We start from the raw sequence: 13,272 nt of genomic DNA, 5'->3' as shown, positions 1-13,272 counted from the left end.
GAGTGCAGTATTAATCCAGAGGAATGATATGTGAGAATGTTATAGACAATCACTAGAAAGATGCTTGCATTTATTATTTTGTCATGAGAAATATTTGTCTGTCTTGTTTTTCTTAACTGATGCTTGAATAATAGAGGTTTGTAAATTTGAAATACGTACTTAGCAGCCTAAATGACAGTGGTTAGTCGGCACTACAGCATACTGTGTTCCGCACTGCGACAGGACACTGCGTTTAGCGGAAATTACCCATCATTCCTCTCTTGTACAGGTACAGCATCAACGCTACACAGTGCAGTACTGAATGAAACATGGCAATGTATAGCAGTCAGCATGAAGAAGAGCTGTCTTCATTATATGTATTTATTTGCCTAATTGTTTTTACGTTTATTCATTTGGCTGACACTTTTCTCCAAAGCAACTTAGAATGTTAAGGTCATAATTATTACATGCTTATAATCATTTAGCCATTGATACAGCTGGGTGATTTTACTGGAGCAATTCTAGGGTAAGTACCTCGCTCAAGGGTAGTAGAGCCAGAGGTGGGGCTCAAGCCTGCAACCGTTGGGTCCAAAGGCCGTAGCTCTGGCCACTATGCTACCAGCTGTCCCCAGTATGTCCCCTCTTTTTATGGCAATTAAGTAAACGGTGCTGCGCACGGCACAAGTCATTTAACCCAACGATTAGATTCACAGCAGGGCGCCGCCGTAATGGACCCTCAACCGGCTGCTTCCGAGCGCATTACAGCATTACACGTATAAAGAAATGCATTTAATCCCAGGTTAAAGGTTGCCAGTGTACATTTCAAAACTGAACTTTATCTTTCAATAATATGAAAGGGCTCAAACACAGTTTAATACTTTATTTGTAGGCCTAATTTTTCTTTAAAACTTTTCTGTACTCTAACTGAATAATGTGAATTCTTTTAATCGACAGTTACCAAAGCCTGCCGTAATTAGTGAATGAAAACCCTTAAAAGTCATGCGTTTGAAATTTTAATTGCACGGTCTCTTTAATAGAAATAATGCAGTTAATTACTTAGTGCTGATCCTGCATCTCCTGCTGGTGGAGGCTGATGATGAGAGGGTGATGTGAGGAGCGGAAGCCGTGTGAAGGGCACGCGGCCCGACTGCGACAGCGGCTAATTTACACACGAGAGGAGCCACTGCCGCTCTGTGTTCTCCCTGCAATTAGTTTGCCCACATTCAAGTTGTTTGCTTCGTTTGCTGATGAGACGTGCGCTATTAATTAGACCAGCATAATGACCATTGTGTCCAGTCCCGATGTGGGGTGGAGGCTCGGCTCACCTCTTTCCTTTTTGCGCTCATTAGTAAACCATCGTCATCATCGTCTTCAGTGTCTGTGGAACGAGCTTTTTCCCCTAATATTATTTTGCAGGAAATTTTGTTATTTAATATCGAAAATAAATGACCAAAGGAGGTGGCATCCCCTTGAAATACAGTGACATATGACTATAATCTAAGAAGACAACCTTTACTGACTGTAACTGTGAAGCAAAGTGAAAATCAGTGCAGCACTGAATGTTTTATTCGGGAAAGGAATGTGGGGATGTAAGGAAACATCTGAAAGAGTATTGTCGACTGATAGGATCAGCAACCAGGGGCCCGGATGCCGATCTTACCGTCCACAGAGTATTGCTGAGCCTTACAGAGACGCCAGCCTGTTGTCCCAGACATATCCACACAGAATGTCAAGGAGAGATGGAAATCCAGTGGATTTTGGACCCCCAGAGGTATATTTTTCCCTCCTTTACAGTTGAGGAGAGGAAAACAAAAAAACTCCCATCTGCTAATTCACCTAATAATTTATTATAACTGCTGCTTTAACTTTGTTCAGCCTTGTCACCTTGGTAGAAAAAGGCATCCCTATAAAAATAAAATGAATTGCATTAAACATGTGTATTGGCCCCCAAACATGAGGGTGACAAAATTTGAGAAAACTGAATGCAAATTGTATCAAGTCACATTATGTTCCACAATAGTAACAGGTAAATATTTACAGCAATTATAAAAGATTTTACTCAGTGAAATACTGTTAGCTGCCCCTCCTACATTCACCAAACAGAAGAGCCGTAGATTTGACATCAGAAAACAACACTGAAGAACTGCTGACCATGTCCGGAACCTCTCTGCGTTTATTAATTTAGCTGACACTTTCCTCCACATCAACTTACAATATTAGGGTTACAATTACTTACCATTTATACAGCTGGGTAATTTTACTGGAACAATTTAGAATGGGTACCTTACTCAAGGGTAGTACAGCTGGAGGTGGGGACTGAACCTGTAACCTTCGGATCTAAAGGCAGTAACTGTAATCACTACACTACCAGCTGTCAATAAAGCAACTAACAGGAGTGAGAGACACCGCTGCTTAAATCTCTCCAAATGCACAGTCAGACAAGACCATTAAAGCTCTGCAACGTGAGACAGGAGCACGTTTAATCTGTTCCCAAACAATTTAACCAGAACTTTTGATCAGCAAGATATACTTTTAAATTAATCCAGCATCAATATAACACTGATTAAAAAACAAGGTGCAAAGTATGAAGACAAGCAGTTCTTATACTTATTCTTTAAAACCATTTTCCAATCCAGTGCAGTTTTCTTCACAGATCTTACAAATCCTTTCAGGCGGAAGTTTGAAACAAGAAGTTGTTCCTACCTCCCTGGGTAAATGTGGCCCTCTAATTGCGATCTGCGTCTTCATTAACCTCAGCTGCCCTCAAACCCACGGGGGGTTCATTATGCAGGAGGCGCTGGGAAGGAGGCGGGTCCGAGGGACCGTTGACTGACCATATCTGGGCCTCATTAGCCAAGCAGTAGACGGCAAAGCCCACTCCCGCTTTTATCAGCCTTCACACATTATTATTTTATTTATTTACTTCACCAGAAACTGCGAGTAATTAAAAAGCATAACCATAAAGTGGCCTCGCATAATGAATGCCTCTAAATGACGCACACACAAATGTTTGAGGCTCCATCAAAGCACTCGTGTGTTTGGGATGGAGAGAATGTGCAAGCCTGGGTTCGAGAGGACACTGCGCACAAAGGAGTCTGATTAAACAACAATGTCTGCAAAACAGCACCTTCCTCCATTTACGCACAAACTGCATGAAAGTTCATTTGTAGCACGCAGTTCAAGCTGGTTTTAGTCCGTTACTCAGTTTAAATGGGGTACAGATTCGCTGAAATGGAAAAAGTGCATTTAAAAAACAAAAAAGGCTGAAATTGTAAAATCTGAAAGAACCTGTTTAAATAATCGATGGTAAAAGTGTAATTCCAGCTGTAGATTAATTGTACAGTATTTCTGTTGTATTTTAATGTAATAAACTGCAGCGCCATTCAGGAAATTTATTCACATTACAAAAACCCATTTGCACTAAGTAGACTTTTCATCACAGCTGAAACTCAAAAGAGAAAAATATCCTACAATAGCATATTTCATTATAGCTTGTTTCTTACCTTCAGTTTTATTCTGCACATCTGAAACGCTGTAAGTTGTTAGGATTTTTGTGTTTCAGATGTACATACAATGAACATGTAAGGTGGTTTCCTCCTTACGATAAAGGTGACCCACAGTGAGGTCGTTGGAATGAAACCCTGTCACGAGTTACGAACTAATATGAATACGAACATAAATGTACAGCTGCACACAAGCTGAACAATGGGGCAGTCTGAAATATATATTTTACTCTGCCGTAAATATAGAACAGACATGACTGTTCCCTCCACTGAGAACAGTCAACGTGTGGAGGAAAAATATTTTTTTTAGGTTCCGACATTCACCCTGGGTTCATTAAACATGATCGTATGTTAGAATTACATATTAATACATGGGGAAAATTGAACACTTTTGCTCCCTCTGCTGGTGAGGTGGGGGAGTTGCAGCTCCCTGTGAACCACAAGGCAAACCTGCGCATCTCCACCTGTAAGCAGGGTGAGAAGCACTTCCAGTCCGGATAGGAAAAGCAAACCTCTGGGTTTCACTGACGCTAACAGCACTTGGCGGAACTATGAGAAGAGTTCAGAGTCACTGTCGCCGTTCTGGGGACACAAAGCAAGCAGCGCAAGTTAAGGAGCACAGGACCATTCCATCAACATGTTCACTTTGCAGCCAGCAGGGGGCACCAGTCACCTGCCTACACAGAAGCCCATGCACCTGTGCAGGTGTGGCACAGACCCCAGACTCTACCGACAGCCCACAGGTGAGACAGTGGTCCAAAGACAAATCGGCTGCAGTCGGGATTTATCGCAATGAAAATATCAAATCCGAACCCTGAACCCCCCTGAAAGGTCTCGGCAATGTCCCGTTACTGCATTGTCAACATGTTCACTGTAAACAACAGCACAGCACTAAGGCCTCCTGGGAAGCTGCACCTCAACTGTACCGTGGTTCCTGGGGGGACAGAAACACAAGCATTTAACTTGATCTTAAAACGGAACGTGCTCAACAGCTCTGAAGTGCTATTCCTCTGTGGTACTAAAGCTGGAGATTTAGCTCATTAACGGTAGTTTCGGGGCCAATAGGGGGTGTAGCGGTTGGAGCTGTGACTTTCCTCTCAAGGGCCCAGATCTGAATCTCATATCCTGCTGTAGTACCCTTGATCAAGGTACTTACCCTGAATTGATACAGTAATAATTACCCAGCTGTATAAATGGGTAAATCAGTACAAGCTGCCCTGGAGAAAAGTGTAGGATGAATGGATTCGGAACCAAACACTGAGACGTAAATGGGCTCTAATGAAGACGGTGGCTCGGTGGCTCGGTGGCTCACGCTGCCCGACCACCTGCCTGCCAGGCAATAGGAGGAAGATGTGTGTGCGCGATGATCGCCATGTGTTCTGCCCTTTCATGTTCCGATGCGTCACAAAACACTTCCAGCACTTTTTTACTGCTGCTTCATGTTCTTATGATCGGACCAAATGTTGCCGCAGCGACAAGCTATTTCAGCTCTTTTGGCTCGTAGGAAAGTGCCGATGCAGCGGAGTGGCGCACGCATTAACCCCTCACCCCACCCCCATCCCCCAAACACATAAATTGCTTCTCTCTTTATTTTTAAATGGAAACCACTTCTCATAGGAGGCACGGCAGCAGCTGGCAGGATTGTCCGGCATACACAGGACATGTCCTCCGGGGGGCGCTCTCACTCTATTTCGGCTATTAATTTACTTTGACACTGTTCTCAAAAGTGACTTACAGCACTTTACAGCGCTAAAAGTGACTTAGAGCAAGGTACAGCAGGGTCATTTTTACCATATTTGCACTGGGTGAAGACCATGGTCAAGGGTACTAGTACAAGAGGTGCGATTTTGTGCAACACTCAGTTTTCGTTGCCTCCTTATTAAATGTCTGAATCACAATGTGGGTGTCACAGCTGTCATTGTGACTGTGCGTAAGGGATGAAAATGCACATTCCGGTGTGATTGATGCCGTATGGCCTGCATGTGTGTTTTCCAGAACTGTGACACTTTGAAAGTCCGGGAATACGTGTCTGATGTGCGCCCAGGCCGACTTGAAAAGAATGACTGCTGAAGCCACACGGAGTTCAAAATCTTTGCGACTCCAGGACCTTTACTCCATTCGCACGCCATGCAACTGCAAAATCGCCCCTAGACATATTCAGGATTCCTTCTCTTCGCATTGATCTCTAACTCTCAGGAACACCAGACACGAGGCATAAACGCTGAAGCGAGTTGAATCAATTCGTTCCCCAACGCTCTTGCCCTGTTTCTGTGCGTTTTAGTGCCAACTAATGGCTGGACATGGAAACGCAGGTGACCGATTAACAACAAAAAATTCTCTAAGTGGATCAGTGAAGAATAAAAAAAATAAAGGGAAAATTCCAGAGATCTTTAAATATTCATAGCTTCAACATTCGTAGCATGGGGAGCCACCGTACTATGTCAGCCAGTCCATTTTCCCAAAAACTATGAAGGAGCTACATAACATTAAAGAGTTAATTATTTTAATGCAAAGGAACACACGGGTATGTCTTGAAGTTGTCGTTACTGCCTTTGGATCACAGCACACATAACCAGACCTACAGTGGTCTCTGTTTCTGAATTTGTTTCTTCATGATTTACTGTTACTGATATTTCCAGCTTTATGAATAGAAAAAGTTTAAAATTCTACATGCTTTTGAATTGTAAGATCTTAAGAAGACAGAGGCTGCACTATATGTTAGATTCCTGTGGCTACAATCTGTTTTTCAACTACATATTAATTCCTTTTCAGTATATTATTTCAGGAGAAAACAACACAGATTTTACGTAATTGTACACGTACAAGTGTAAACTTTTTAGTGTTTTTAGCTGTTTAAGTAAAAAGCGGTCTTCTTTTGTAGCTGAACTCTTCCACCAGAGGAGCCTGAAAATGCCTCGTGGAAGATTCACAAACAATTGTGCCCAATTTACACTAATCATATTCATGTGTCTGAAAAGGAGACGCAGCGCCAGGACATTATCTAACGCGCTGCTGGAGCCGTGCGCTTCGTCTCGCAGTCTGTTCAACACCAGACGTCTCTGTTATGACAGGACCATAACACCCACTAACACCCAAATTTACTGCAACTTTGCTTTAACTCTTCCCAGATGACCGTTACAATTATTTGCATATGTACTAGGGCACTTACTGTAATAAAACCACATACATTTGATACCATAATTTATAAGAAGTGAAACTGGTGACATGAGGGAAACATGGCAGAAAGTGCAGCACAACACATTTAGGCTGCCTTTGAAATCTTAGTGGTGCTTTGCTTTTGTGCATTTTCTCCAGTTAATTTATCTAAGATGTTCCAGTAATAAATGCACATATGTTCATTTTTCTTAACCTATATTTAGGTGTGACATCATAAAGTAAATAAGCAATACAATAAACAGTTCTGTATTGAAGAACTTGTACATCTTACCCAAGAGTATCTGGGTAGCATAAGATCATTAGCGTTAATAGAATACAATGCAATATGCATATAACAAATATACAGTTCATCAAAAGTTTGAGTTCAGGTGCTGAAAAGTTCTCCCCCCCAATTCCACCAGAAGACACCAGTAACTAAGAAACGAGTGTAACATCCACCTCACTCTTCTACAGAGGCTCCCACAGACGAAGGACATGCATGCGTTGCTTCACTTCACTCTTCTGTCCAATACATTTACATTTATGCATTTAGCAGATGCTTTTGTCCAAAGCGATGTACATCTCAACAAAAGTACAATTTATGCATTACATTAAGAGAAAGAGACATAGCTGCAGGCATGTGACTCAAGTAAACCTAGTTTGTTACCTACCACTTGCTGCACCGAGGGTCATCGTTCAAGTAGGTGCATAAAACACAGGATAGACAAATCCTGACACCCTCCTACCAATTTTTTTTTTTTTTGTCTATTATAAGACACAGAAACAAGCAAATACAGTGCCGGAGTAGTGGCTGAATAAAGGCTTTATCTGGTGATGCTCATGAAGTTACGGTGAATGAACTTTTACACCGTACATGAGTTGGAGAGATCTTGGGCGAAATGAGTTTGGTGAGTTTTCAGACCCTTCTTGAATGTAGACAGAGTTTCCGCAGTTCTGAGTGACAGGGGAAGGTCATTCCACCACAACGGAGCCAGACCGGAGAACCTCCGAGCTTTACCTTTCGTGCGCGGGACCTCCAAGCGAGCAGAAGTAAACGAGCGAAGGGGTCTAGCTGGGGTGTAGCGGTTGATCAAGTCCTGTAAATAACCGGGAGCAGTTCTATTGATGCATTTGTAGACAATAACCAGGGTCTTGAATTTGATTTGGGCAGCTATAGGAAGCCAGTGGAAAGAAATGAGAAGAGGAGATAACGTGGCAACGCTTTGGCAAATCAAACACAACTCGTGCAGCAGCATTCTGTATTGGCTGCAGAGGTTTGATGGCAGTAGCAGGAAGGCCACACAGGAGAGGGTTGCAGTAGTCCAGATGGGAGGTCACCATGGCCTGGATAAGTAGTTGGGCAGAGTTAATTGCGAGGTAGGGACAGGCGTTGCCCAGGTATAGTCACACTTTACACTGGTAATGTATAAAAAGACTTTAAATCTGGTCATCCATCTCATTATTTTCTTCACCCTCTACAATGTTAGATGGCACAAAGACAGCCATTCAAATTCTAACCCGGACAGTCATCCTAAATTTTTACTCTCCCAGTGTTTGCGAAAGAAAGACGTGTGAAGAAGAAGTTGATTGTAACCATGTGAGTAGCTGCTGTGATTGGAATTTGATGGCTCTCACCTTATTTTAACTTTCACATTCGAAATATATTAAAGTTATTTGTAGACAAAACTAAAAATACACACCTCAGAATTCTGTTAAATAGTATACTTAGTGTTAGAACAAACCACAAAAATTAAACATCCTGTCAACATGAACTTCTTTTAACAAACCAATGTATTAATGAGCTATGAAAACCAAACACTCCCAAAACACTTTGATAAGTCAATCCCAATCTCCAAAACTGTATATCAATATTCTGGGTAAATTTTCTAGTTAAGTAACAAACAATTAATGCTATGTTTTCTAAGTCTTTTAGTTTTAGAGTAAAATCTCTTTTAATCGCTCTTTAAAGTCCTTAAAGGAATTTCTTGACAAAGTAAAGGTTACCTGCTGTTTTCAGAGTATTCAGGGTAAAACCACTAAAAGTGGCACACAGAGGTAAGACTTTACTTGGTCAGATCTGTGGAGTAAATGTATTTGCCTTTGCAATCAGTCACTGAGATGACCTGGTCAGCTGTGGACAATGAGACAATGAGGGGCTCACAGTGGGGTACACTTATCTCGCTATTCAACCGTGGTATCTTCGAAAAAACAATAGGGCAGAGGGTGACTTCTAATTCCACACAGTTTTTACATACAAGTGATTTAGCCAGGTGTTAAACTTTAATTTGCTGAATTGAGTGCTTAATAGACACACATTTCATTTCAGTGCCAATGTTGATTCACAGTGCTGAGATTTACACAACTTTTTCACTTGATACAGCTTCGTCAACACAAATCCAAATAGGGAAGGATTTAATTCATGGGAAAATACGGTCTCAGTCCAGCGTCACAGTGTCAAATGAAACATTGAGAATGACATAAGATTTAGTTGCTCTCTCTAGAATTGCCCATGGACCGACAATGCTTTGTGATAAGCAGCAAACCATCAGGACAAAACCATAACCATGTTATTTCCCCGTTGGCATTTAAAAAGATAAAGTTTTTTTTTCTCTAAATACAAAATCAATCACACAATGCAATACAGTAATCTTTCAGGTTAGAGCTTGTCAAATGGAAACAAAGGAAACACTGAGTGCTGAGGGTCTTGGAATTCTTTTCGCTCGGGTGCTGTGGGCCTTACCCTCACACAGTCCAGCTGCGTTGCTTGAGCTGTTTTGTCTGCTCCGCTCAAATTACGACAGCCCTTCCTGTGTCAACACAACGGGAACATGCTGCTGCAAATCTCTCCCACACACTCTGTTCACCGCAGCAAACGCACCTTTTCAAAACACACCCCTTCAGCACGTCACCTGGCTCTGCAAAGTGACTGGCTCCTGCCGGTGCACTTGAAAGTCCAAACGGTATGAAAATAATTGAAAGTGGTGGTTCTTGTTAAACTGCAGGACAACGATGTATGAGAAAAGCATCACGTGTTTTAGGAAATTACTTCTACAGCACGGCACTTAAGTCATATGATCCTTCATTTCTGCAGATTTATCAATGAAATGTTTCCCTTTGGTGTTGAATTTAAGCCGTGACTGGGCTGAAAGCTGTAAAATACACTATAAAGGTCACAGAACTGGTAAAATGTGTAACTTCAGAATTTTCAAAGCTCCCTGTCCATCCCTCACGTTGGTCCCTGCAGCACACCGTGAGGACTGTTTACAAACCTCCGTACACACCGAGCTCCCTCTAAGGGCAGCACGTGGCTCTCGTGTCCCATGGGTCAAACATGACGTTAGTAACTCCTAGTTCGGCGGCTCTCCTGTCCGCATGAAAACAGAGCAGAGCCAATGCCTGGGGGGACAAGGCAGCGGGACCTTCTCCAGATGCACATTGCCGGAGGCAGGTCATCTTGTCCAGCAGGGAGACCCAGTTGTTGGCCATCCCCCTCCCTTCTGCAAGGTGGGGGCTGCACCACAACAAAGAGCCCTCTGGGGCATCAGCGAGGACTTTCAGGTCATCCAGAAGTTTAAAAGCTCTTCAGAGACCCTTTGTGCTTTTCAAGAGGGTTCTTCAAAAAAGGCCCTATGAAGTGTTTGTACATGGTATCAACTTTAGGTGCCCTTGAAGGATCCCTGCAGCTTGTCAGTTGTGATGGTACAGAAATTAGTTACACCATATATGTAAATAGATACAGTATGTTGTTCCCTTTACACAAATGGAACATAATAATCATTGTGGGAATTGACCACTGCCTTTAAATATTATGCAAATTAGTACTCTTACTGAAAATTCCTTTATTTGAGTGTCTACACACACACACACACACACGAAAGAGAAAGCATATTCGCACAGCCCCAAAGTAGATTCTGTATAAAGCAAGAGAATGCAAAGCTGAAATGGTAATTTTGGTGACAAAGAGCAGAAAACAGCCTGCAGGGTAAACCAAACTCACAAGGTCACCTTTACCTCCATTATTCCTGTGCTTTAAAAAGCCCCAGCAAAATTTACTGTGTTACAATACAAATCTGCACCTAACTTGAAGTTTTCCAATTTTTGTATATTTAAAAAGTCTGATATTCCCAGTATCTAGGATTCCTTTAAAAAACACCTACTGATTAATGGATTAAATATTCCAGTGTTAAGATTTTTTTTAAGGCAATTTGATAAATTAGCTTCATGTGACTTGACTTATTTTGGGCAATTTTTTTTTTTTTTTTTTTTTAAATGAAGCTTTTGAAAAGAAATGAATCAAGTCATTGCAAGCATGTGTGTTGTAAGCCTGACAGAGCCAGATTAACTCAGAACAATGGAGAGGCCCTTTTAATACCTTCTCACACCTGTCAGCATAATGTGTGTGTGATCTGAAGCAACCTCAGTGCTGCCTTTACTTAAGCCTTCAGCAAACTAGTACCACTTTTGTTTCAGAAATGTTCAAGCACTCCAGCCCATTTCAACAATTTTATTTCTACCACACTCCTGCCAGTTACCAGATTAATAATACAACGCCAGAAATGCCTACGAAAAGCTAAAACACAAAGCGTACCACTATGTCAATACTAAAATCCTGGTAGAAGTTTTATCAAGAAACATCTTCACAACTCCGATTTCCGGGTTTCTCCGACCCCCGAGGATTTCGGTGGACTGTCACACCGTGGCTGAAAACACTGATTTGTTCTTAGTGAGACAAAGGCAGAGACTAGCGTAATGGAAAAAAAGAGCATCAGGGTTCTTTGGTCAATGAAGTGCAGGGCATCTTTGAAAATAATTTTACTAAAAGTCAGAAACAAAATAAAACATTATTAAGCGACTACTATCTCGGACACAGCTCTGCGTGAAGGTCAAGCATCGGTGCAACATTTTCTCAATGTATTTATGGACACCAAGCAGGGTCTATAAGCACTGGGATGAAGGCAGTCCCACAGTCCCATAGATACTGAGCAAGGTACTAACCCTAGAAATGGCTAGAGTAAAAAACTACCCAGCTGCATAAATGGGTAAATAATTGTAAGAATCTTAACACTAAGTCGCTTTGGAGAAAAGCGTCACCTAAATGAATCAGTGTAATTCACTCTTCTTCATTCAACCTGCTGCCAGTTAATGGCTGGATGCAGAAATGCGGGTGGTTTGCACACCGGCATTTTAATCTGAAATTTTATAAACAAAGAATTGCCAAGAAAACGCGATTAAGAATATATATCATGGAAACATCTGAAAGTCAAACGTTCGTAGTAAGAAGTCAGCGTAACGCGACCCATCAGCACTACGACGTAGGGACATCGCACATTAAGGCTGCTGAACATATAATGCGTGGTTCACACGTGGAACTGAAAGGCTTCAAAATTCCTCTTATGGGATATCAAGAAAACCCAGCAAAAAGAAAAAAAAAAAAAAAAAAAAAATGGCTTGCTCCTTCTAGAAGTTTCATCCAAGCATTTTTTACAATTTAAGTCATGGCTCAGTTGTGATAAAGAGGCCAGTCTCTGCAGTTTGGTGAGGCAACGTCTTGAATTAATCCCCCGACTAGCTGGCCGTCCCAGTCACCCGTGTGACTAATTGGGGTCGTCTCCACTGTCTTGAACCTCAAGGCTTAGGCAGCGTAGCGATTTTCTCATGCAAAGTGACTCACGGCTCTGGAGAGCCAAGGCGACGAAGGGTGCGCGCGCGCGTTCGTGCGTTATTTACGGCCCCCGGCCGCCCCACCTGCGCCGACACGGCCGGGAGTTTACGGCAGTCCCCGAAAGGGTTACGCTCAGCGCCTCCGAGATTCCGCGTTTTACGGGCCTCGCGTTACTGTGGGCCGCCTGTCAGAGAGCCAGCGGCCGAGGCACGCCGGGCCCCCGTTTACTGCACCATCTGCAAGCTGGAAAACGCCTGTCTGCTTGTAACCGTCCGGCCTCTGCGGCTCGTCGGGAAGAGAGAAAAACGAGAAGCGACTTTAAAAAATAATAAATGCAGCCCAAGTTTGAACACATCTGAAAAGAATTGCAAGGTCATCACGAGTTTCCAGCAAGTGGACTCTCGGTTTTCACTGCTTCTCCGTGTGTGTGTGTGTGTGTGTGTGTGTGTGTGTGTGTGTGTGGAACTAGAACGGAGATGGAATGCTCTTTCACTTTCTCAGTTTTTAGGCTGTAAAAAAAAAACATTTAAAAGGCTCCACATAACTGGATCCCATTTACCCGACGGGAAAGCGACAAGCAGCGTGATCCGTCGCCCAGAGACTTTCCGTTCTATGTAAATTACACGCAAAGTCATGCAAAGGAGGCGGAGGCAATGGAAACGGGAACGGCGAGGATGCTGTACTCGTTTCCCTTTCAAGTCTTGCGAGCCCGGTGACCGAGGAGGGGCTGCGGCGCCCTGCATCGCGCACATCTGACTCCCGCTCCGCACATCTGGCAACAATGAGGGCAAATCAGCTCTGAAATTCACAGTATCTGGCAGCAAGATAAGGCCTCGCATGCTAAATTCATTTTCTGCGCTTAGTCACTGGTGGTCTGAGGAATGATCGGCTTCCTGTCTCGTTCTCCGGTGCCCAAATCAAAGAGGGGAAATTACACCGCAATCTGGGCCAGTTCTCCAGCCACGGGCCGGG

This window comes from Scleropages formosus, chromosome 5 (genome assembly GCF_900964775.1).
Source record: "Scleropages formosus chromosome 5, fSclFor1.1, whole genome shotgun sequence".
NCBI classification, from domain to species: Eukaryota; Metazoa; Chordata; class Actinopteri; order Osteoglossiformes; family Osteoglossidae; genus Scleropages; species Scleropages formosus.
The sequence above is the reverse complement of the archived record's forward strand: the minus strand, read 5'-3'. Positions refer to the sequence as shown.